Consider the following 11249-nt stretch of genomic DNA (forward strand, 5'->3'; position numbering starts at 1 on the left):
CCACTCTCTCTCCTCTTGATCGCCCTCTCTCTCTTCTCTTGATCGCCCTCTCTCTCTCCTCTTGATCGCCCTCTCTCTCTCCTCTTGATCGCCCTCTCTCTCTCCTCTTGATCGCCCTCTCTCTCTTCTCTTGATCGCCCTCTCTCTCTCCTCTTGATCGCCCTCTCTCTTCTCTTGATCACCCTCTCTCTTCTCTTGATCACCCTCTCTCACTTCTCTTGATCGCCCTCTCTTCTCTTGATGTGTCTGTGAGAGAGAGGGAGAGTGTGTGTGTGTGTGTGTGTGTGTGTGTGTGTGTGTGTGTGTGTGTGTGTGTGTGTGTGTGAGTGTGAGAGAGAGAGAGAGAGAGTGTCTGTCTGTCTGTCTGTCTGTCTGTGAGAGAGAGAGAGAGAGAGAGAGAGAGAGAAAGTGTGTGTGTCTGTCTGTCTGTGTGAGAGAGAGAGAGAGAGAGAGAGAGAGAGAGAGAGAGAGAGAGAGAGAGAGAGGAGAGTGTGAGTGTGAGTGTGAGTGGTGTGAGAGAGAGAGAGAGAGAGAGAGAGTGAGTGAGTAATGAGTGGAGTGTATGAGAGAGAGTGTGGTGTCTGTCTTCCCTGAGAGAGAGAGAGAGAGAGAGAGAGAGAGAGAGAGAGAGAGAGAGAGAGAGAGAGAGAGAGAGAGGTGAATGTTTACAAACACCTGTGTGTGTAAACCATAGACTGTATATATAAGGTGTAAACCCAGAGATGTAAGGTTACCTTGGTGACGACTGCAGCACTGAGTGCCATTAAGAATGCATTGAGGTTTGTATCTGACAATTTTGCCTCCTGTTCAAAAACCATGGCTCCTATCAAAAAATTACCAGACCGTGAGCATCAGGGAACCCCAATGAACTGATATATGTTGTTTTTTTTGGTTTTGTGTGTAAAATGTGGAGATGGGAGCAGTTTGTCTAAAGTGTACTTCTCTCTGTTCTGAAGAAAGTTCCGGAAAGATTTAACATGGGAATCAATTGGGAGCTAGCTGGACTTTTTGTCTTTTCATGCCCGCAAGAGGCATTTTGTTTAATATTTCTTCTTAATTTTTTTTAATTTTCCAACCTAGGAGAGGTTTTCCTACGTTTTTCATGAAAAAATATGTCTGAGGAGTGTAGGGTTTTGGAAATATGGCAAGTTTAAAACATTTTTGGGGGAGCACTGCTGCACTCTGTTTTGAGATCAAAGAACTCTAGACTTAACGAGCTGCTCCATCCACACTAATGTTAAAATCTGAAGAAAGCCTCTTTACCAAGCTCCAAACAAAGTTAATTATCTCAAAAAGTGTAAAAGATATGAAGAATCTGAATAACAAGTTTTATAGCTGAAAGTATTGTGATAATTTGAAAGTTAGAATGAAGTGTCTAGCTGAAATTATCAGGAAGGAGAAGCATTTGGCGCAAAGTGTAGGAAAAGAGGATTTGAAGGCATCTCCCATTGACTTCAATGTTAAAAAAAAGAGTTTAAAAAGCTGAATATTTCTAAAAGTATAAAATATTTTTTAAAAGTTGAAGGTTTCCCATCGATTCCTGAACAGGCTGAATAGTTTGATATTTGAATGGTTTCTGTAGCTGAAAGTAAGCTGAGGTTATGGAGAGCCAAAGTATGGTTGAAATAATAATAAGTTTAAGGGGAAGAATAAAGAAATTGAAGTACTATAGTGGAATGCTGTGGCACAGCATTCGCACTAATGACAGGGAGATAGTGTCTGTGTTTGTGGGCGTGTGAATGTGAGGTCAAACAAACTGATTTGGTTTCATTAGTAACTTCTTTATCAGTTTCTTTAATATTTTCTATAATTGTTTGCATGTTGTCTTGTTTATAAATCTACATTATTTGTTCACTGGTTCAAAGTAAACACCACAGTCAGAAATTTGCAATCACGCATACAGAAAAGGGAAAACCAAAAGTAAATGTTTGATCAAAATTATAGCTGGAGTCGGTTGACAGCCTGATAAAAATAATGACTTTACTTCTGAGTGCAGTTTGTGATCCAAGCAGCCATCGTTGCAAATATTAAAGGTCAATCAATAGTTGAAAAATCCTCCACTTTAAAACTACTTTACTATTAAAGTACAGAACTTATTGTCATTTGAAATATATATCATTGCATTTTAAATTGTCTATTCATTTACGTAAATATTCCATCCTGACAAGCAGCAGTTTATTGACTGCTGTATTTTTAAATCTCTTTTTACAACATTTTTAAATGCCTGTTTTTAAATGCCTTTTTATAATATGCTTCCACTGTATTTATTCTTAAATGTCTTTTATTTTATAAATCACTTTGGGTTGCCGTGTGCTGAAAGGTGCTGTATAAATAAACTTGCCTTGCCTTACAATTTTAAATCGGTTTTAGCCTAAACAGATATTTCTCTTTGGCAGAGACGATGGAAATATACTCACTTGTTATTTTCTTAATTTGTTTTGCAAAGTCTGACATAGTGCAGTCTTTCTCATAGCACTTATCATAGTTATTTAGCATAGCATTTAAAACACAAATTATTTCCTTACTTTACGGTGTCTTTTTAGAAGTGGAAAAAACAACCTGGTCTCACCAGAATGCGTGACTCCACCACGACTGCTTAACACCGCATTGCGTGGTGGAGCCACGAACTTTGCTACATTTACGTGTCGGCACCACAACAACCCCAATGTAAAGTGAATGAGGCTCCTTTGTCGTGGTGCACACACGCATTTCTACAACGTCCAGCAGTGAGCTTTTATTCTATAAAACGTTTTTAAAATCTACTTTATAGCTTGTAGTAACTCACAGGAGGCTTCTTTTATTTTATTTGTATTCATAATAATTTTTATTTTTCGTCAGAATGTATTATGGTGCATTATTCACCAATGTTTGTTCTCAAAAAACAGTGCATTGTGTGTAATACAACTGTGATTTTTATTAAATTAGTTCGTTTTTAAGGAAGGCCAGAGCTTCAGCTGTGTCAAAGAGATTGTTCCCTTTAGTTAACGTTATTTAAAAGATAATTATATTCCTATTTGATCAAGTACCCTTTATTGTATTACGGACCCAAAGAGCTGAGCGTCCATTCCCATTGGATAACGGAGCATTTTACCGCCGGAAGTAAGTATTCTCCTTACTGTCCATTGATTTTATTTACAGTGATATCTGCACTACTCATCAACTCAAAAACACCAGATTATCCTTGTTAATTACACAACATTGATTGGTTTAAATTGTGTACAATGCTTTTGTATTTTCCCCTTTCGATTCGGAGAAACAAATATTTTTTCGGAGTGTGTGGATGGCAGAATACACTACACTACCCAGAATCCTCAGCTATTGTTCCGCTTTGCCTCAAGCTCTGTGATTGGTTGACCTCCAACTGCATTCCAATGAAAAAAACGTTTCGTAAAAGATCAAATCATACTTTATTCAGCAGTGCTTGCTTTACTCTTTGAAAGTCATCACATGAATGCATTGTAATGAATGGTTTGGCTGCATTAAACATTACACATCTGTCGTAGTTCTTTATTTATCTACAGAGATCGGGCCTCAGAATAGACCGGAAACTATTCTTTTACCGTTCTATTTTAATTTCACAATAAAGTTAGTAGTAATAATTTGTTTTGATATTATTGTTTTTTATTAACTACTAGACCGCTGGGTCATGTTAAGACCATCTTTTCTGTGTTGCTGTGGGTTTTTTACATCGCTTTTGTGTTACAAATATCAAAACAATAACAGAATATATCCGTCGTAAACTAAACCAGAAACAGCAGTATATTTTATTTTGTTAACACTGTAAACTTGACAGTTTTTTAACCCGCACCTCCTACTGGTTAAAGCACGTTATTACACGTTTAGAGTAATGCAATGCAGGTAGATTGGGTTGCTTTTTAATGACTGTTTTAAAATGCCTTTTTCTTAATGTCTTTCATTTTTGTAAAGCACTTTTGAATGTGTTATATTTGATGAAAACATTTAAATATTAAGAGTACATACTCTTAATATAGTGGGAAAGTGGAAGGTCAATGATATAAATAATATAGAATAGAAAATATGAAGAAGATACTGTAAGTGATCTCTACAATAAAACAGTTTAGTGCCTGATAGGAGGATGTGCAAAACAGACAAACTAATAAGGCTTTATTTAAACATTAAAGAATACTTTAGGTTAAGGTCTTCTTTTAAATAAGAAAAAAGCTTTGGGGGTATCTACAGATATTAAGCCTGACAAAGTACTTAACGTCTAATATATTGCATGGTTTGTTTTGGAACTTGACAATCAACTTTCCTTCAATGTTAACTATGTTGAAGCACTTATTTTAACTGATATTATACATATTAATTATACTCTTATAAGATGTATGTAGATAGTATAAGAAATGTGCAGAATATGTTTAATGGTGGAGGTACACAGATATCGATAGATGTCTTGTAATGCACTGTTGATGAACCTGTGACCCAAGTGTTTCATTCATTGCATAACTACACCGTAGTTGTGTATATGATATGTCAATAAACCTTAGAAAATCTTGAAATCTTGAAAGGGATGTGCAAAATAGCCATTATATACAGTTTTTAATGAACTATTAGTAGAGAATAACGAGTAATGAATATGCTTTATAGGGATCTGCAGATAAATATGTAGTCTTCTCAAGCACCCACTACCAAATATCTCGCCTGATTGTTGGCTGAGTTCACTGAATTTTACTCAGGTGTAACTAAAGTCTGATTTAAGGGTTGTTTATATTTCACATCATTAATCCAAATCTGTAAAGTAACTAAAATAAATGTAGTGGAGTAAAAATACCAGGTTAACCTTAAAGAAAGCCCTCAGGATTATAAAAGACCCCCATCACCCCACAAACTGTTCTGTCTGCTGCCGTCTGGCGGTACCGCAGCATCCGGACTAAAACCACCAGACTCAGGGACAGTTTCATCCCACAGGCCATAAGACTATTAAACACCTGAACTTAGAAACAACATCCATAACATTCATCTGGCTGCTACTTAGAAATTATTTATCTAATATATCATATTCCAATCACTTGTATATAGACTCGTATTGCACTATTTCACTTTTTACTATTTTTCTTTTTGTATTTACTTGCACTATTTGTTCTGTGTAGCCTATCTGTTTTATTGTGTTGCACTGTTGGAGGAGCCTGTGACCTAAGGGGGGGGGGGGGGGGGGGGTAGGACACGTTCTAAGCACATGGTGTAGTCCCATAGCTGAGGATTCTGGGTAGTGTAGTGCCTTCTGCCATCCACACACTCCGAAAAAATATTTGTTTCTCCGAATCGAAAGGGGAAAATACAAAAGCATTGTACACAATTTAAACCAATCAATGTTGTGTAATTAACAAGGATAATCTGGTGTTTTTGAGTTGATGAGTAGTGCAGATATCACTGTAAATAAAATCAATGGACAGTAAGGAGAATACTTACTTCCGGGTGTAAAATGCTCCGTTATCCAATGGGAATGGACCCTCAGCTCTTTGGGTCCGTAATACAATAAAGGGTACTTGATCAAATAGGAATATAATTATCTTTTAAATAACGTTAACTAAAGGGAACAATCTCTTTGACACAGCTGAAGCTCTGGCCTTCCTTAAAAACGAACTAATTTAATAAAAATCACAGTTGTATTACACACAATGCACTGTTTTTTGAGAACAAACATTGGTGAATAATGCACCATAATACATTCTGACGAAAAATAAAAATTATTATGAATACAAATTGTAGAGTATTCGCATTTGGTCTCTGTTGTCCTTCTGCAGACACCGTACCGGTGGTAGGGATCTACAGGCGGGGTTCGTGTATGGTGATGATAACAGCCATGTGGATATAATGTTGCTCCGTCACTAATAGGTTATTAAACCAAGTTCTATGATAAACATGACTCGTTTATAAGAACATCAAACATGGTGTCAGAAGTCAAGTCTCCGGAGTCTTTTTTTTTCGGCTGATTTTTCACGTCTAGGTGACGTTTGCGAGGACAACTAAGCCTGCTCCACGACGCATGCAGCTAAGCTAACATGGCGGATGGATTCCGGAGACCCGACCCACTCGTCTTTGACGGTAACATCGCAGAGAACTGGCGAGTATTCGAACAGGAATATGACATTTTCATCGCGGCGGCACACTATGACAAGCCAGCACGCACACGAGCATACATTCTCCTCAATATAGCGGGACCAGAGGCCATCGAGCGCGAGAGGTCTTTTGTCTATGCGGCTGAAGTGAGGGGTCCTGGCGTGGATGCGCCCATCATCACTCATGCTGAGTCTAAAGAAGACCCGGAGTGTCTGAAAAGAAAATATAGGGAGATGTGCAACCCTCAAACAAATGTCACTATGGAAAGACACAAGTTCAATACAAGGAATCAAAATGTTAGTGAGCCAATTGAATCGTATGTCAGTGCTTTAAGGATCAAGGCAAAGAGCTGCAAATTTGGGAATCTCTATGAAGAACTAATCAGAGATAGACTGGTCTGTGGTATCAGTAATGACAACTTAAGGAAAGTGCTCCTGAGAGACTGCGATTTAACACTAATCAAAGCTGTTAACATATGTCAGATCCATGAGATGACTGAAGAGCACAATAAAACGCTAGCTATGCCACAGCACTCTGCCACAAACGTGGATTCAGTTCAGACTTACCAGAGAGGAACACGAAAATACGACAACAAAAGGAAACCTCAGGCAGATACACATGGATTTAGCTGTATTTCCAACTGCTACAACTGTGGAGGTAGTCATGCAGCAAAGAGGGACAACTGTCCAGCTAATGGTCAACAGTGTCATACCTGCAAAAAGTGGAATCATTTCAAAAAGTGTTGCAAGTCCATACAACAAACATATAACAAGCAAGGGCCCAGGAGGATAGTTCATCAACTAGAACCTGATCAAGCTGATACAACTACAGATGAAACATTCTATGTCGACGGCGTAACACTGCAAGTAAGTGTTGATGCAACTGATGCACAGATAGAAAAAAATGATGAGGCTTTTGTCACTGTGCACATCAATGACAATATAGTTGAGATGAAAGTAGACACTGGTGCGAAGTGCAATGTTCTGTCAAAAATATCACTCAATGTGATAAAAGGAGATGAACAAATACAGACGTGTTTTAAATCCACTAATCTTGTTGCATATGGTGGAAGCAAAATCAAAACTGCGGGCGTAGTCAGACTGCAGTGCCACCTAGTGGGAAAAGTCCACACACTACCATTCTACATTGTAGAAGAGGATGTCCTGCCACTGCTTGGGCTACGAGCGTGCAGACAGATGGGACTAGTTTCATTCAGTGAAGCAGTTCATCAATTAAGCCCCACTGACGATGATTTTTCAGTTGAGATCCAAACAGAATACAGCGATCTCTTCTCTGATGAGCTTGGAAAGCTACCTGTGACGTACTCCATGACTCTCGACCCGGATATAAAACCAGTCGTTCGTCCTGCACATCGCATACCTTTGGCTATGAAAGACAGAGTCAAAGCTGAACTCGACAAGATGCAGGAACTGGGCGTCATTATTCCTGTCTCAGAGCCCACTGATTGGGTGTCCTCTATGGTAGCCACTAACAAAAAGGACAAACAAGAAATCAGGATATGCATTAATCCAAGAGACTTGAACACTGCTCTGAAAAGACCACACCATCCTATGCGTACTGTGGAAGAAGTCGCTACACACATGTCAAAAGCAACTATGTTTTCTGTATTGGATGCAAAGAGATCCTTTTGGCAGGTTCCACTCGACCATAAGTCTTCCATGTTAACCACTTTCAGCTCCCCTTTTGGTCGTTACAGATTTCTAAGAATGCCATTTGGAATCAATTCTGCCAGCGAGGTGTTCCAGCGCTCCATGGAACAGATCTTCGCTGGATACCCTTGTGAAATCATCGTTGATGATATCATTATTGCAGGTAAAGATGTTGCAGAGCACGACGCCAACCTGAGAAAAGTGCTTAACAGGGTCAGGGAGGTTAATTTAAGGCTTAACCCCCTCAAGTGCAAGTTCAGGCTAAGCCAAGTCGGCTATGTCGGCCATGTTTTCACCAGTGAAGGACTCAAAGCAGATCCTTCCAAAACAAGTGCTATTAGTGAGATGCCAGTGCCAGCAGACGTCCCAGCCTTACAAAGATTTCTGGGGATGGTCAACTACCTTGGAAAGTTCATACCAAACTTCAGCCAGCTGTCAGCTCCACTACGGCAGCTCACACATAAAGACACAGAATGGACATGGCATGAACAGCAGCAGAAAGCTTTTGAAGATTTAAAGAAACGCATGTCTTGCCCACCGGTGTTGCTATACTATGATGTTGACAAGCCAGTGACACTTACCTGTGATGCTTCACAGTACGGACTCGGTGCAGCGTGTTTGCAGGAAGGAAAACCCGTAGCGTATGCTTCGCGTACGCTAACTGAAACGGAAACCAGATATGCTCAAATCGAAAAAGAGCTGTTGGCAGTGGTCTTTGCATGTTCAAAATTCAATGACTATATCTATGGTAAACCAGTCACTATTGAAACAGACCACCAGCCCCTCGTCACCATACTAAAAAAGCCCATACACACAGCACCTGCAAGACTACAAAGAATGATGCTACGACTACAAAAGTACGACATCACTCTTGTGTACAAATGCGGAAAGCAAATGTTCCTGGCTGACACTTTGTCGCGAGCTCCCCGCAGCTCCACAGTTCAGCAAGCTGAAGAAGAGGACAACTTCGACGTAATGACTGTTAACTACATATCTTCTTCTCGCTTAGAAGAGTTAGAGAGGCACACCGCTGAAGACATGACTCTACAAACACTCAGCACCACTGTCAGACACGGGTGGCCCGCTAAACAGCATAATCTTCCACATGCCATTAGACCGTATTTTCCTTTCAGAGACGAACTGATTGTTGAAAATGGAGTCATAATGAAGGGTCACAAAGCAGTTATTCCTCTGTCACTACAGAAAGAATACATCAGCATCATGCACAGAGGACATCCTGGTGAAGAAGCTACAAAGCGGAGAGCACGTGGCATTGTTTTCTGGCCAAATATGACAGACAACATTCACACAGAAATACAGTCATGCTCTGTATGTAACAGCACAAAACCACACCAGCAGAAAGAACCACTCCATCTGCATCCAGTTCCAGACCTGCCGTGGTCAACTGTAGCAACTGACATCTTTGAGTGACACAATCAGCAATACTTAGTGCTCGTGGACTCATACTCAGGCTGGTATGAGATAGACATGCTTCGTGATATCACTGCAGCAACAGTCATTGCAAAGCTGAAAAGACATTTCTCAGTTCATGGAACACCTCACACACTCATGTCAGACAATGGAAGGCAGTTTACTAGCCAGCGCTTTAAAGACTTTGCCTCACAGTGGGACTTCACTCATATTACCAGCAGCCCTGAGTATCCCCAGTCCAACGGGCTAGCTGAACGGGCTGTGCGCAGTGCGAAGCAGCTCATGGAGAAATCTCATAGAGATGGAACTGATGTTTTTCTTAACCTATTAAACATCAGGAATGTACCACGTGACACAAAATTAGGATCTCCTGCACAGAGACTGATGTCGAGACAAACACGTACAACACTCCCAGTCTCGGTGAAGCTGCTTGAGCCAGATATGCGTCACCCACAAGAGGTAAAAGCCCAGCTTCTAAACAAGAGGTTGTATCAAAAACAGTGCTATGATAAGTCAAGCCGACCACTACAACCTTTGATGGAAGGACAGGTTGTTAGGATGCAGACCCCACAAGGTTACAACAGGACTGGAATGATTCAAGAGATCTGCAAGGAACCCCGGTCGTACGTCGTCCACTCAGAGGGGAAGCTGTACAGAAGGAATCGTAGGCACATTCTGCCTGTAGATGAGCCGGTCCCGTCACGCACCTCTACAAGTGACACCGATCATCAAGACACAGGACTTGAGTTTACAGATTGTGACACACACACACAGGAATCACTGAACAGTGAACACATGAGGGCTGATGTTCCCACAGCTAAACTGCTGTCAGACACTCCCGAGAGTGTCTACAGGACACGCTCAGGCCGTGCTATCAAGCCTAATCCCAAATACAGAGACTGAAGCTTTGTCATGTATGCACAAGCATACCACTCTGAGAACAATGACTCTAAACTGTTAGTTCACACAGTAATGCCATATTGAGACTTAAAGTTTTGTTTCACAGTGCAAATGTACTCTATTTTAGTAATCTACTTTGTTACTGTAGTAATTACTGAGTTAATTGCTACACTCATTCTTTGAGATTGTGTAGTGTTCATCAGTTACTAAATGCACACATAGTTTGATAATGTGTACATTCGCAGCATTTTGTATGTTCTGTCATATGTGTTCAGTATAACAGTTTTGTTCATTACTGTAGGAAGAGCTAAAGAAAGGGGATGTAGAGTATTCGCATTTGGTCTCTGTTGTCCTTCTGCAGACACCGTACCGGTGGTAGGGATCTACAGGCGGGGTTCGTGTATGGTGATGATAACAGCCATGTGGATATAATGTTGCTCCGTCACTAATAGGTTATTAAACCAAGTTCTATGATAAACATGACTCGTTTATAAGAACATCAAACACAAATAAAATAAAAGAAGCCTCCTGTGAGTTACTACAAGCTATAAAGTAGATTTTAAAAACGTTTTATAGAATAAAAGCTCACTGCTGGACGTTGTAGAAATGCGTGTGTGCACCACGACAAAGGAGCCTCATTCACTTTACATTGGGGTTGTTTGCGTGGTGCAGACACGTAAATGTAGCAAAGTTCGTGACTCCACCACGCAATGCGGTGTTAAGGAGTCGTGGTGGAGTCACGCATTCTGGTGAGACCAGGTTGGGAAAAAACTGCCCATTGAATTTGCCGTCATGCACTCATTGACAGTCAAAATTGACTTTTGTCCATTCAAAGACGTGTTCTAGACCACATGTGTCAAACTCAAGGCCCGGGGGCCAAATCAGGCCCTTGGTGGATTTAATGTCGGCCCGCAGGATAATTTTGAATTACTATTAGATCTGGCCCGCCGGTATATTGCACGCACACCTTCACTCAATCCTGAGGATTTCCTCAGCTCAGAGCCTGACCCCAAACATTGATGAACTTGCACCCAAGATGAGATGCCAAGTATCTGCTTGAACTAGCATCACAGAGCAGCACACTGAGTTTACATGGATGTTTCCTTCTGCACTTTTTTTCAGGGACAACAGGGCATGTTTGGTTTTTTCTTTGAGGGAAATAGTTTT

Source organism: Trematomus bernacchii, unplaced genomic scaffold (genome assembly GCF_902827165.1).
Source record: "Trematomus bernacchii unplaced genomic scaffold, fTreBer1.1, whole genome shotgun sequence".
Taxonomy (NCBI): Eukaryota; Metazoa; Chordata; class Actinopteri; order Perciformes; family Nototheniidae; genus Trematomus; species Trematomus bernacchii.